The sequence below is a fragment of the Sinocyclocheilus grahami genome, unplaced genomic scaffold (assembly GCF_001515645.1).
Source record: "Sinocyclocheilus grahami isolate Dianchi unplaced genomic scaffold, SAMN03320097.WGS_v1.1 scaffold204.1, whole genome shotgun sequence".
Lineage (NCBI taxonomy): Eukaryota > Metazoa > Chordata > Actinopteri > Cypriniformes > Cyprinidae > Sinocyclocheilus > Sinocyclocheilus grahami.
This window is the reverse complement of record NW_015505383.1, coordinates 1,084,237-1,099,882: the sequence shown is the minus strand read 5'-3', so window position 1 is coordinate 1,099,882 and position 15,646 is coordinate 1,084,237. Positions and strand designations below refer to the sequence as shown.

Below are 15,646 nucleotides of genomic sequence, written 5' to 3'. Positions count from 1 at the left end.
TAAAAAGTAGTAAGCATTGTTTGCCAGACACATACATTAAATGTTTAAATATCTGTTACATATATGGTACTGCTTATATTATTTCACCATCTGTACACAAATGTAAGTTGTGAATGCGTGTGTCCGTGGGTGGGGCTGTGTCGGTGTGGTAATGTGGGCCGGTGTGGCTACAGTGCCAGGGCTGAATTTTTCTCCCAGTCCGCACCAGTATGTATGTTAGCACGTTGTTACAGTATGTGTTTGTTAGCAGTGTGTATACAGTATTAGCATGCTGTTACAGTATGGGTATGTTACCAGTATGTATGATAGCACGTTGTTACAGTATGTGTATGTTAGCAGTGTGTATATTAGCATGTTGTTACAGTATGTGTATGTTACCAGTATGTATGCTAGCATGTTGCTACAGTATGTGTTTGTTAGCAGTGTGTATACAGTATTAGCATGCTGTTACAGTATGGGTATGTTACCAGTATGTATGATAGCACGTTGTTACAGTATGTGTATATTAGCAGTGTGTATGTTAGCATGTTGTTACAGTATGTGTATGTTACCAGTATGTATGTTAGCATGTTGTTACAGTATGTGTATGTTAGCAGTGTGTATATTAGCATGCTGTCACAGTATGTGTATGATACCAGTGTGTATGTTAGCATGTTGGGTAACACTTTATTTTAAGGTTTCCTTGTTAGCAGAAAAAACAATCCGCACACGGTCAAATGCAGGGCAAAACCTCCTGAAAAAAATCTTTATTATAATGCTTAATCAGAGGCCGTAAAAAAGTGCAAAGTGAAAAGTGCAAAACGTTTTCGAGACAAAAGCTCTTCCTCAGTGCCACATTGATTAGTGCACACCTGCACCCATTATAACATCAATATTCACCATGGACATCATAATATGCACACAGGCCCAAAAACACCATACAATATATCAAATTTGACCTTAAGACATTCCTATAAATATATTTTAATGGTAAAAAATTCCTCAATGCAAAAATACCTTAATACAACATTATTAATGTAAAATGCAAAAAAATGTTTCATACATAATTTCACCCATAGATCTTATAAATGTTTCTTGTATACATATATCACAAAAAACTATTCAAAACCAATTCCTCATTCCTACCAAGGGGATATAAAGATCTCAAATCAAAAATCCATTTGCATTCTCTTTGTAAAACACGGTGTTCCATGTCACCACCCCTTCGAAACTGTGGTATATGTTCTATTACCGTAAAATCCAAGTACGCTATGGAATGTGCCACTTCATTGAAATGACGAGTTACCAGATATTTTATGTCCTTTCTCCTAATGGAGCTCATATGTTCGATAATACGCGTTCTGATCGATCTACTAGTTTTTCCCACATACTGTTTATGACACACACAAGTCAACAGATAAATGACATTAGTGGATGCACAAGTGGTAAACTGTCTCATACAATACACTCGATCTGTCACGCAACTCTTGAAAGACACCTGTTTTCTCCATATATATTTACAAGCGGCACATTTACGACTATGAAAGCTTACTTCATTACCAATACGATCTCTTTTCTTGTTACCCGCAAAAGTGTCTGATCTTACAAGATCATCTCTTATGTTCTTTGGTTTTACACATGTTATATGTACTTACTATTATAATAACAATTAATTATTCATACTTAAATGCAAGTAACCCTTAGCCAAACCCTAATCATATAGTAAGTACATGGTTAATTAATATTACGCAGTACTTAAATGTATAATTACACTGTAACAAGGACACCTTAAAATAAAGTGTAACCTCATGTTGTTACAGTATGTGTATGTTAGCAGTGTGTATGTTATCATGTTGTTACAGTATGTGTATAATAGCAGTAATGTATGTCGTTACAGTATATGTTAACAGAATATGTCATATTGTTACAGTATGTGTACGTTAACTGTGTATGTTATCATGCTTTTACAGAATGTGCATGTTAGCAGTGTGTATGTTAGCATGTTATATTACGCGTAAGCTAGCATTATAGTATGTGTATGTTAGCATAATGTTATCATGTTATATGTTAACAGTATGCATTAGTGAGAATGTCAAGTACACCATTAAATAAACTTACATAATTCATACAGTACTATCATTAAAAATCATACTTCAAAATCATTTGGCCATTAAACACACTCAACATTTGAAGATAACTGATGATTATCTGAAAAAAAAAATATATATATATACCTGCAGCAGAATTATGTGAAACAGCAACTACAGAGAGACATTTTGCATGAAAAAACAACAGTAGAGAGCAACGTTTCCATTAAATGTGTTTTGTAATTTTTGCAACGTTTTTCTGGAATATAATTATTCATTAACTGTCTGAAATCTTACCAAACACTACATACAACTGAACACATCAATGACACCAACGGGTTTGCTAACAGATTAAATTGAAAGATTAATTGGATTTTTTATCAGTCATGTCAGCCTTAACAGGAAGACAAACTATTTTACCCTTGACCAAGCCTGTGTGTAAATAACTAACAGGCTCAAGCTGCTTTAAAATGTGCAGTAAGTGCAATAAAACTCTCAAAGAGTGAATATAGTGTAACTTAGCTAAAACTTTTGCACACTCTGCAGTCAAAATTAAATTTCTTTCATTTCAAAGAGATAAAAGGATGAAGAAACCTTATAGGGTGATTAAATCCATGTTCAGGCAAGCACGACACACTTGGCCTGAAGAGTATAAAATATATAGAGCCTGAAGAACAATTTTATATAGGCCAAAATAATTAAATAGCCTATAATGTGCTAATAGAGTCTTGAAACCATCATACATCAACAAGCAAAAAAAAAAAAAGCAGAATGCTTACAGTAAACAAACACACTATAGGCCTAAAGGTTACCAGGCATTTCAATATATCACTTCCCTTTGATGGACGTTTGGTTTAGGACTAAATGTGGCAGTTCATTTTTCATACCATATTAATTTCATGACTAAGTCTTCATACGCTGACTATGAAGAATAAAAAACCTACTCTCATTTCTAAGTCACACATCAAACTCAGTAAAAGCACTTCAAGATGAATAATATGAAACATGGCAGTGCCATATGCACCCCGCATAATCTTTCTATTTGTGGTTCGTGACAAATAAAGCGTTACCCATGGCAACACCATGGCTACTGCACAGGCCTATTTGAGTGATCCATAGTGTGTGTGTGTGTGTGTGTGTGTGTGTGTGTGTGTTGAGGGATGAAGCATGCAGGTATGCCACTGGATAATTCATTCCCACACTAATGAAGGGCCATGAACACAGGTTATTTCCTCATGAGTCTATAAAGGACTGATGTTAAACCCGCACTGATACAAATATACAATGGCAGGGAAGTGTATTCCCTTACCCAAGTACACAAACACTGCTTTTTCTAATGTGCAGAATATCTCTGGTATCACAAACACGTGCATACAGGAAGTAAACTGATTGCAATGGACAGCTTGGATTAGAATTGCATTGAATATGCAGAAATGCATACCTCAGATAAACAAACCCAAAGCGGTGCGCTCGAACGCCAATGTGGACTGATTTAATGTTTCATATGGGCCTGCTGGATGATCTTTCAAGATGCAAAGTTTGCAGTCGGGAAAGGGAGAGTGTAAAATGTAAACAGGAAGTGCCTGAGGACAAACTAGAAAAAAATCATTAAACAGAAGGGCTGATTTTCTTCTCCATTGTCTGCCCGTACGGATGTTTGAGATTAGCCCACATTTCATGATGTATAATTCAATTAACTTTTAATTTTTTGACAAGTGAGTTTTGCGAGTAAACATCACTCATGTTTTCTTGTAAAATGTAAAAATGTATGAATTCTCAATAATATAGCAAAGCATTGATTTAAAAGTTGTATTTCTGTAATTTCACAAGAAATTAGTTTTTCGGTATCGTAAATATGTAAATATATATATATATATATATGTAAAAATTGTAAATATATATTGTGGTAGTATTGCAAATAATCAGAAAAATAGTCACAATTATAATAAATCCTATAAAAAGTGAATTACAGCATTATATTAATATTTAAGTTGTATCAAAGGTTATAATTTGCAGTGTGTTTGTAGCTGGATTTACTCAAAGCGACACTACACTATACAGTTCTACACTTCACGTAAATCGTCTCATTACAGCTAGGGATGCTCCAATCAGGGTTTTTGAGGCCGATCACCGATCACAGAAAGCAGTATCTGCCGATACCGATCACCGATACCGATCTTTTTAAAGCCTTCTTTTTATCATTTATAACTATTTATAGTGATACTCCAATCAGGATTTTTAGACATTTATTCAGGGCCTGAATTTCATTTTTTAAAATGAATTCCCCTCTTAGGTGACTCTTGTGAGAGGAGAAGCAGCACGGTCTGTGCTTTCACACAGGAGTCCACTACTGATCTGTGGCTGTTTACCACAAACACAACATTTATCCATTATTTTGATTTCAAATCCAAACATTGTCACTGAAAATGCTTTTTCAGCATTGCAATTCTTTTTTTACACAGTACAGTAATACAATCTTTCACAGACATGTTTAAGCAACATAAATATAAGCAACACATTATTCAATGCGTCTTACTTTTGCATTTACTTCTAGATTTTTTCTAGAAGTTGCTCAAGCAATTGGCAAATCATTTAAACTACTTTTCTTACGTTATCACAAACTTACCATTTGACAGAAATAGTCAGCTCTACTGCCTTTTCTTTTGCACTGAAATCTTTATTACAAGCAATCCTGCGGTTCGTAAAGAACTTTGATTTCCTACCTCCACGAGTGCCATCTATTATTGCCTTGTTTATCTAAAAGTGCTCTTTCCCTTTAAACCTGTGTTGCTGACTGTGAAACACAGTAGACTTTAATAATATGCATTTATGGTGTAATTACTACATTTTCGTGTAAATCCATGTTCATATTTACGCCAAACAATGCGCTGTTACTTTCATTCAGCACTTGCAGTGCAGCAAAAATAGACTCAGTGCAGAAACAATCTCTGCACTGCAGCAGACGCACAGCTCCTGAACGCACTGCCGGACAGCAACCGTGTGCAGTGAACACTTTAATCCGTTAACATGAGCGCGGAAAAAATATGCACCACAAATGCACTGCAAACGGAGTAATGTGAACCTGGCGTTATGTGTGTGTGCTGCGAGTGTGCATGAGCGCACGGTCTCCAGGAGAGCGCACGAGCACTGAATGGTTAAACACTGACAATAGTTAAAAAGTAATGCAATTTATAAACTTTAGTGACAATGTGACACTACCTCGTCTGTGCAAGTGACAATTCCTGTGTCAACTGTGCAGCGTGCAGCTCGTTTATAGACAGACGCGATGTGTGGTGATTTGATTACAATAGTTAAAAAGTAATGCAATTTATAAACTTTAGTGACAATGTGACACTACCTCGTCTGTGCAAGTGACAATTCCTGTGTCAACTGTGCAGCGTGCAGCTCGTTTATAGACAGACGCGATGTGTGGTGATTTGATTTGAAGCCATTTGCATATTTTGAGAGAGAGAGAGAGAGAGAGAGAGTGATTCACTCGTGCTGTTTGTGAAATTACGTCTCACGTAAGTACCTCACCTTCAGAATTATAATTATTTCACCCGTGTCGGACAGAGACTGAGACGGTACCGCTGCATGTCGTGCCAAACCTCGCACGGCAGCGTCATCAGCTTGAGATCGTTTTTTTTGAGATCGGCCTTTTTAGAGACTGCCGATCGATCATCCCAATATGATTATCGGCCGATAGTGATCGGTAGCCGATAAATCGGAGCACCCCTAATTACAGCCAATGAAGTGTAGACATGGTGTAAAAAAGACATTTATTATGCAATGCTTCATTGATTTTAAAAGAAGTCTTTGCAGAAATTTTCGCGATAATGTAGAGTGCCAATTTAAATGCGGGAATGAATAATCCATCTGAGAGTCACTGATGAATTTGCTATGACTAACAATAGCAATAAACAAAAACATTTTGGTGTCTTGTTACATAGATGACCTATACCATCTAAAGAGATGAAATTTTTCAAGGGCACTCAAAGTGGCATCTTGTCACCATGGAAACGGCAAACAGGTATGCTGCTTGAGCATGTCTCACCCACACAATACAGTGATTCATGCTCATACAAATTAATGGTTAAAATGGCTTCTGCTGTAAATTGCAGGTGTTCTGCATTGGGATTCATCCATTTGTGACCCGTGTCCTTCAGGCATAATTACTGTCTATATATCATCAACTCAAGCTTAAAGTTACATTAATTAGATATCGCAAAGTATAAATTCACTACATGGCCAACAGCTGTTGTTTTTAAATGTGCTTTATAAATAAATATGACTGACTGACTGACTGACATAGCATAAAAATAAATGTTTGCATAAGATTTACTCATGGAACAGTGATGGTCACTTCTATCATGCAGGCACTGAGAGTTACACTGATTTACATTTACCTTTTTATGGATTTCTTTTTCCTTGATTGTGGTATCAACTATTTCAGATGTAACTGCTCCAAAATGACACTTAACAACAAAATGAATTGTATGGTCGTTTTACAAGTGAGTCAGGTGTTCTCATCCTTTCTGAGTGGGTAGTTCTTGACCAGAATAAGTCAATATAATGGCAATTATAAGAAAAGTATGCCAACAGACATGAAAATGTCAAATACCTGGGTAAGTTGCACTATAAACTGACAAATAATATAAATACTATTTCCCAATAATTTACCAAATTTTAAATCCAGAACACTTTAGTATACATATAGCAGGTTTTTCATTGGTAATCAGCACTCCCTGAAAAAAAAAGTCAATATCCAGGTCATTTCAAACCATCAAATTCTATTTTGTAAGAGCTAAATGTGGAACAGACGATTCATTCGCTGACACTCCAGTCATGTCACATACATGTCAGGGTGCCTGAGTCATCTTCTAGCTGAAGAGAACTTCCCATCCCACTGTACTCATTAAAATATCTATTTATAACTATATTACTTAATAGTTCAGGCGTTTGACTATAAATAATTCTCATATAAGGTAAATCAATGATAATACATGAATCAAAATTAATTCATGCACATGCAAAATTTATAATTTTTTTTTTATATATAAATGCAGATGAATGTCTTTGACTTTTGCATCACATCTTGCTAATTTTCAGCCTCTCACAACATGTGCACTTTTAAGACACTGTGTCAAGTCAAAAACAGTCTGAAATGACAAGTCAAGACACAATTAATTGTGTTAACTTTAATTAAATAACTCTTTCCCCGCCATTGACTGAATTTTCCGGCTTTCTTTGTTTTCACTGTTACATGGTTGGAGGCGCTATTACACATCTTCTGAAAGAGTACTGAATGTCTGGATCAAAACACAGCCGAAGAAGAAGCATAAACAAGCTATCGCTTATGTAAGCAGATGCATATGTAAAAATAAAGTGATGATCAAACATTAATTGATGTTTTATTAACAAGGTTCGGGAGGAGCACGTTCAGATAATCAATCAATTCAGCACAGGTAGATCTCGTCTAGATAATCAACTTAACTAGCAGGATATGTATGTATATATATATATATATATATATACCTGTATACATACACTGTAAAAAATGACCGCAAATTTAACAGTAAAATACTGTAAAAATGCTACAGTAAAATCCTGTTAAATGGTTAATGGTAAATTCCCCTACTATATACAGTGAGAAACTGTATTGGACATTACATGTATTGGACATTAATTTTACGGTAGTATACCGTTTTTGGAAGTGAAAAAGACTGTATAATTTACAGTATATAACCGTAACTTGACATTCCCAGAATTAACTGCGTTACATTACAAATTTGATGTTTTTTTGTTGAAATAACTGTTTCTTCTTAGTTTTTTCTTATCAGTTTTGTATATTAGGGTTGTGTATTACACATAATGTTGTTAAATGAATGTTTATTGCATTATTTCAGTTTCATGTTTGTTACCATGATGGTGTTTGGTGTTTGTGTGAATGACACTGTGCACCTTCTATATATGTTATCATTTTCTGCACCTTTGACTTTCTCATCACCACCTGCATTTGGTGGTTATCAGTGTATTACAAAGGTACAAAACAGTACTTCAATAGGTTGGTATATTAACCTCATATAAGTTAATGAAATTACGGTATTTAACTGTAAATTTAAGTTAAAACCGTAAAACCTAAAACACTGCTACCGTATTTTTTACGGTAAAATTCCGGCAACCACAGCTGACACTTTTTTACCGTAAATTTTGCGGATTTTTTTTACAGTGTATACATATATATATATATACATACACAGCCAACTCACCTCTGTCCCACAACAGTTTTCCGGCATCCCTCCTCCATCCCAACTCCTCACTTTTAACTATTCTCATCCCAGACTAGGGATGGGGGAGTTCTCTGGATTCGGGCTATAAAGATTTTTTCATCTTCTTGTTCAAAATGTTGCTTTTTTTTTATGAAACATACGCACATTCAAGTTTTTATAAAGAATGCATGAAGCTTTATTTTCCCTTTTTTTTTTAAAGTAGAGGCTCTGTTCTTTCTTTGGACATATTGCATGTTCAGACATTCTGGGGGTCATGAAGGTTTTGTGAAAATGATCAAAAATCTAAAATATTGGCAGTGGCTAGAAACTTAAAACAAAAAAAATATAGAAAGAAAAAAAAATATATATATAATTGACAATCCTCCTCATTTCTGAAGGACTTGTCCTCAGTTTAACCGGAACAACAGGCGGTTCAACTCTCTCGGGCCTCAGGGGTGACTGACTGTGTGTGCATTAGAGGGCCGGAGTGAGCATATGACTGAGTCAGTTTTTTGTAGCTGCTATGTACACAACCTCCAGCCTTCTTCCATCACCACAAAGAGGATAAAAGTGTTTACAGGACTTACATAAAAACACTCTTTTGTGAGATAACATAGTGTGTGTGTTTAGAGTTATTCCTGCAGGGCGGCTGAGTACAGCTCCAGCCTCTTTTCCACTTTGCTTCCTGCCCTAATCTTTTTATATCTCTGCCTGTCCAGTTGGCAAGAGGCCACTCCGTATCCAGAGTCATTCCACCATTATGTGCTTCAAAAGTTTTTCTGCTGCTGTCTCACATTGAACATCCCTCTATGTTCATGGTCCCTCCTTGGATAAGATCCTCCTGAGAAACCTCCTCCACACCAAAAGATGTGAGAAATAATCTATTTTGTTATTGCTTTGGGACTTTTCCAATTCAGCTTAAGCAGGTTTGGGGGATCTGTGAGCAAGCTTCCATCTTCTATTAAAAACAATCTTTGTAACATCTAGCATATTTATATTCTGCAAGGTATTGGCCGGCATGTTCTCCCTTGGGGAGGCAGGAGTATTGTAAGCCCATGCTGGTGTCTGCGGTCGCAAGAAGTGACATGGCCTTGTGGCAAAAGACATAGCAATCGGTGTGGGGGAGGGGATTGGGGAGGAGAGCAGGAACAGTGAAGGACATAAACAAAAGAGTAGTGAGGAGATGTGGTGTGAAAGGCAGCCTGGAGGTTCTGGCAGAAAAGAGTTACAAGAATGATGCTCCAAATATCCAAATAATTAAACTTCTCTGCTCACAGGTCATATGGTCAGAATAAAGTAGTCCATTTAAATGTAATTTACAACTGGGTGCTTCAAAAACATTGCATGACTTATGCAAAAATAAAATATTTCAATACTTTTTGAGGTGATGCAATAAAAAGTCATTGTTACATTCTGTAATTATTCCTAAACCTTGCTGCATGCAGAATACAAATCATTTTAGTGTCTGAGAAGCACGTTCATATTATATTATATTATTTTAAAAAATGTGCTTTATGTGTTAACAACATCATTGAAAAGTATAAATGAAAAAAAAAAAATCAAAATTCTATCATCATTTAATCACCATTATGTCGTTCCGAAGCTGTATGACTTTCTTTCATCTCTGGAACAGGAAGAAGATACTCTGAGGAATGTTTCAACTTCATGCAATGGAAGCCAATGGGGTCCAAAAAAAATTAAAAATATTTTCTTTTGTATTCCAGAGAAGAATGTCATACACACAGTAAAAAAAAATAATAATATATATATATATATATATTTCAAAGGTTTAAATAAAACAAAGATTATTAAGTAAGTGAACAAGAAAGGTTAACAAGAAAATATAATTTTAGTCTTTCTACTCTAAAATGTCACGTTTAATTCAATGTGTTCCTTGCGGTTTCTTTAATTTGTAAAATTTAAATCCAACACAATTTTTTTTCAGTGCGGGTTTAGAACGGCATGAGAACAACAATATTCGTTTGACAGGTTTATGAGAAAATATGATTTAATATGACTTAACAAACTTGACTACATTTGGTTACACCACTGAAGCGTATTTTTACATTTCAGATCAGGGTGAAGTAACTCCTTAAGGTACCAACAACACAAGTCCAATGTAACAGCACAGAAAAGCTGTGTTTTGAATATGATTTGGTTCAAATAAGGTATGCATATGTGACACTGGCTTATTACTCCTTTGAAGATGACACTTTGGAATAGACATGCTATGTCTCTATGATTCACTGGAATGGGGCATCTTGCAATTACAGAGAGACAGAGATGTGACGGGGGAGGGTCATGGATGGAGGAACGGTCATGGCTGGGGGTGGAGAGAATTCTTTAACATTATTATGCTGGAAATGCCCATCCCCCTTTATGCCCCATCTCGTAAATATCATAAGGGAAAAAATCTCTTTGCACCTTTCAAGGGGTCATGGGAAATCACATCCACCAATAAGGAGGAGTGTGGACTGCTATATCTGCTTGACTGCAAGTGACATGCCGGGTTCAATGCCTCTTAACGTTTGAGTTATCATAAAAAGAGTACAGGTTGAGAAGGATGGTCTTACTTGTCACATGATCAAAACCATGATGCAGAATCATGATGCAGTTACAACTCATTGTAGACTGAACAACTACCAAGGGCTGTCTCTATGGATGAAAATGTGCTTTAAAGGAGAATAAATGATTGTTTTTCAATGGTTGGTTTTGCCGGGATTTCAATGGGGTTTAAAGGCCTATAAGTTCTATAGAAATTATGTTTTGGTGGGAAAAAAATATATAGAAAATTCAAAGCTTCTCTAATGAAGCAGTAGTGCAAAGGAGCTGTCTAGGGTATACTCAATGTATGTAATATCAACAGATTTGAATGAAATCAAGTTCAGCAGGTCAACTTTCCATAACTTCAGCACCATGGACAGCGAACGACTTCCTACAAATGCCAGTTGAAGCTATTAAAGGCCTAATTTTGTTTCATTAAAAGTGCTAATAGTGAAAATGTCAACTGGAGAATGTCTCCGAGCATTATTGACATTAAAAGCGATTTAGGAATGATTACTGCTCACACAAACCAATAGAGAAACCACATTACATTTAAATCGAACTAAATCCCAGTTGTGTTGTAAAGCCCGTAAGGAGGTAATCTTACCTACACGATGGTTAGAATCGAACCTGAGCACATCTGCAGAAGTGGCGATGCTCAACGAGACGGGCACAAGCTTTAAGAACGAGTTTGAACCGAACTGTTACGGGGTCCGCGGAAGTGACTTTCGGCGTCCTAAAACGGCTTAACCCTCTGGGGTCTGAGGGTGTTTTGGGCCCTGGAGAAGTTTTGACATGTCCTGACATTTGTGCTTTTTTCAGTTGCTAATAAACATTTTAATGACTAACTTTAGTAGCACCATAATCAGCACAAACTGGGCTACAATAATATGTGAGCAGCATGTATGTATGTGATTGTGTTTTTGAGAAAACAACGTTTATGCGTGCTTAGTGAAAAACTAAAATTTTAAAGTCACTGAAATAAGGCCATAAAACACATACAGAACATTTGTTCACAGGACTATTGAGAACAGATCTTGAAGTCTAGAATTTTTTCATCAGAATGATGTGAAAATCATCTTGTTTACTCACTCACAGAAAACAATATATTGATTTAAATTTTCTAAGACACTTTTTGTGTAGAAAAGGAATATGCGAGGGGGCGTGAATGGTCATGTATAATGAGTGATTCACACCTGAGAAGACAAAGGTTAAACGTGAAGCCAATGGGTTGAGGAAACAATAAATGCGGCGTATCAACTGTCTCACGCGACTAAGACGAAGCGATTTCCAGGCGTAATCGAAGTGTTCCTTATTTCATATCCATTTACGCAGAGTTGTCAACATCCTGAGCGACTTTTCACAGACGGTTCCTTGAGTGTGAGGGAAAAAGAGAAGCCCCGAGAGCACAATATAGTCATTTAGAAGAGAAAAAAACTTGTTCAGGTAACCAAAAGTCCTTTTTAATAGGTAGTCCAATTCAGATCCGCCGTCGTGCTAAGAAATTGTCGTGAAATAGTTCTGCATCGAAGTGGTCCTTGAAATGAAACGCTGTTCCTTCAGGCGTCCTCAACCGGAACATGCAAACCTTCGCAGCTCCATATCACAACGCACCTCGAGCTTCATGCACACTGGAGCTGGCAGCGAGAAATTACTACGAACTGTGAAATCTCAGCCTGCTGCTTTTGCCGTAGGTTTGGCGTGGCGCGTGTTTTCCCGCGAGATAATTGCTGCTGTTTGTCTCGTGCGTCTGAAGCGCGCTGTAAATCTGCCCGCGCGCGCGGAGTGGGACGAGACGGTTTTACAGTTCCGGTCACTGACTGACGATGTGCGGCTATCAGGAACTGTGATGTGAGTTCAGCGAATCCAGAGAAGCATCATAAATGCATCAGAGCTCCTGCAAGGCGTTAGGATACCGCCTCACTGATGGATTAAGCCGTTAAAATGTAGGCTAAACTTTCTGAGGCCACACTTTACAGTAGTGTTAAGGCTGTTGCTTATTTGATCAACGCAGGCATTGTTGCCTAATTTAAATATTATGTGGCGAACCTTGTAATTAAACATTATGTTAATAATGTTAATAATAAATAGACACGTTTATAAAGCGCTATATAAGCGATTGTTTCAGAATCTAAATTCTGATTGGATGAGCCCGTTCTATGCTGATGGAATTATAAGGTTCTATCTGCCATTTTTGTCACAATTGAGTTATTCACATTCTTATTCTGTGACAACTTAATTACATTATGTGATGTTTTTGTTTTTTTTAACTTGTGTACATTTTGGGACTGATGTATATTCCATATCACTATATGGAATGCAAAAACTTTGAAGCTCAATATCTCGAAACTTTATAATTCCAAGGTGACGAAATACTGGTGTTTAATGTGCATGAAAACCGTAAACTGTCAAGTCAAGTCACCTTTATTTATATAGCACTTTATACTTTTGTGTCAAAGCAGCTTTGCAGAGTTAAAGGGATAGTTCACCCAAAAATGAAAATGTGATGTTTATCTGCTTACCCACAGGGCATCCAAGATGTAGGTGACTTTGTTTCTTCAGTAGAACACAAACGAAGATTTTTAACTCAAACCGTTGCAGTCTGTCAGTCATATAATGGAAGTGAATGGGAATCACGGCTTTGAGAGTAAAAAAGAACATACACAAACAAAACCAAATTAAACCCTGCGGCTCGTGACGATACATTGATGTGCAAAGACACGAAACGATCGGTCTGCGCAAGAAACTGAACCGTATTTATGTCGTTATATTTACCGCCACCTATCTCTCAAATGGACCATTGACACTCCTAATTGAGATTGTAGATAGAGTGTCAGTGGTCCATTTGAGAGATAGGTGGTGGTAATGCACTTATAAGTCTGCGATCCGCCGTAAAGCAAGAAGAAGAAGAAGACACGTCAGGCGCCGGCTGTCGAGGACACGCTCAGGACAGTTTGAACAGTTCGGACATTGCAGTGCATCTGAGGTAAAAAAAAAAACGATTTCTTGCACAGACCGATCGTTTTGTGTCTTTGCACATCAATGTATCGTCTTGATTTTGGCTAGCATGATAATGACTTGTAGGATACATACACAGCAAGGACTCAGCTGTAATGTGGCCGGTTCTCCAGCTGAAGGCACACAATGGACTCACAGAATGGATTAACAGCAGCAATGCATTTTGTTTATACAGTGAAAAACAGCAACCAGAAATTAATCAGCTATCAGATACAATGATTAAAAATGGCAGATAAACATCACATTTTCCTTTTTGGGTGAACTATCCCTTTAAACAGGAAAATCATGTGCTGATAATGCAAGAGCACTCTTTCGGTCATTAGTCGACCAAACAGATGGTCCCACCCTAAACACACGCCATTGGTCGAGTTGGATTGCTAAAACAAACAGAGTGATGTTTTGATAATGCCACACTTTTCAGGAGAAATAAGCTTTATATTTACTTATACAGTAGCTGTCTTTGCATATCAAACTGGGATAGCTTTAAACATCTAACATCCAAAAGCTACGCACTTCACTTTTAAAGCCTGTAAGTCATATTTATAGTCATAAACATCTTAATTTACATTTTAAACTGTATATTTGATTCCTCAATAAGCATTTAGTGTTTTGGCAACTACATTTACAAATGCAGCATTTTAGATTTTCACTTTTGTGCGAGACATCAAAGACGACCAAGACAGCTGTTGTGAAGTGATAAAACGGCGTGTAAGTCATATTTTCATTTCTCATTGAATGCTCTTTCCCGATTTGCAATTTGATGGAACCAGCGGCTGTTTACAGTCAACAGCACATATATTTCTTGGTTGGAGCAATGAGCGTTGAGAATTACACCCACCCTCACAGTCTTCCTTTCTCTTGTGCGAAATGTTGACATAAGATCTACTGTAGATGATCATGTCATGTCAGCCACTGATTTCCTTCAACTCCTTATCTGCTGAAATCTGGCTGTAAGGTCGTTCTGAAGACTGAACAAAAGAGCCTGATGAAGTGGAGCTGGATGAAGGCCAAGATAAGCAGTAGCCCATCTGTAAGGCCTGCTCATTGATTTTGGCTAGCATGATAATGACTTGTAGGATACATACACAGCAAGGACTCAGCTGTAATGTGGCCGGTTCTCCAGCTGAAGGCACACAATGGACTCACAGAATGGATTAACAGCAGCAATGCATTTTGTTTATACAGTGAAAAACAGCAACCAGAAATTAATCAGCTATCAGATACAATGATTAAAAATGATTAAAACTGGCTCTTCTCAATGACGTGCCTCAATCTGGCATCAAATTCTCCATCTATGTTGTCCATTATGGCAATAAGCTTTCCAGTTCTTTCTTTGAAAGCTGCAGCTTCAGAGTGTAATGTTTGACGCTGTCACTGCTGTTTGATGGTTGGGTTGGGTTATGGACTTCAGAGTGCTCTTAGAAAGGTTCAAAGCTTTGCCAGCCTTTTCTCCAGCTTTTTTCATCATAACTTCATCTTGAGTTAAGTGGTTGTCAGGACAACAGGAGTGATCCACTCTACTGATTTAACCAATATCAATAATATAAGTATTTTACATTTTGGCGAATTCATATGATTTTGTATGATTCCCTTTGCACGTTTTTATACAATCTGCTTAAGCCCCACTGGCACTTAGGTTTAGGGGTGGAGCTTCATGCTTTTTTCTAAAAATACAAATTATACAAATTCATACCACCTTGTAAAATAGTTACGTTGTTTCTCATGAGTTTCAACTATGAGACCTCATTT

The 15,646-nt window shown here is 36.9% G+C and overlaps 1 protein-coding gene across 2 annotated transcripts in view; it reads right to left on the bottom strand.

The window, feature by feature from the left end:
• Positions 1-12,708, bottom strand: part of LOC107595554 (protein FAM163B-like) — a 34,255-nt gene extending 21,547 nt beyond the window's left edge. Inside the window, exons 1-2 of one of the 2 annotated variants that reach the window (XM_016285989.1) lie at positions 12,097-12,708; positions 11,487-11,631 (exon numbers count right to left, since the gene is read on the bottom strand). The gene's annotated coding sequence lies outside the window, so the exon portion shown is untranslated. The remainder of the gene's footprint in view (positions 1-11,486; positions 11,632-12,096) is intronic. The other variant, XM_016285990.1, reaches the window with a different exon arrangement.
• Between the last annotated feature and the right edge of the window lie 2,938 nt (positions 12,709-15,646).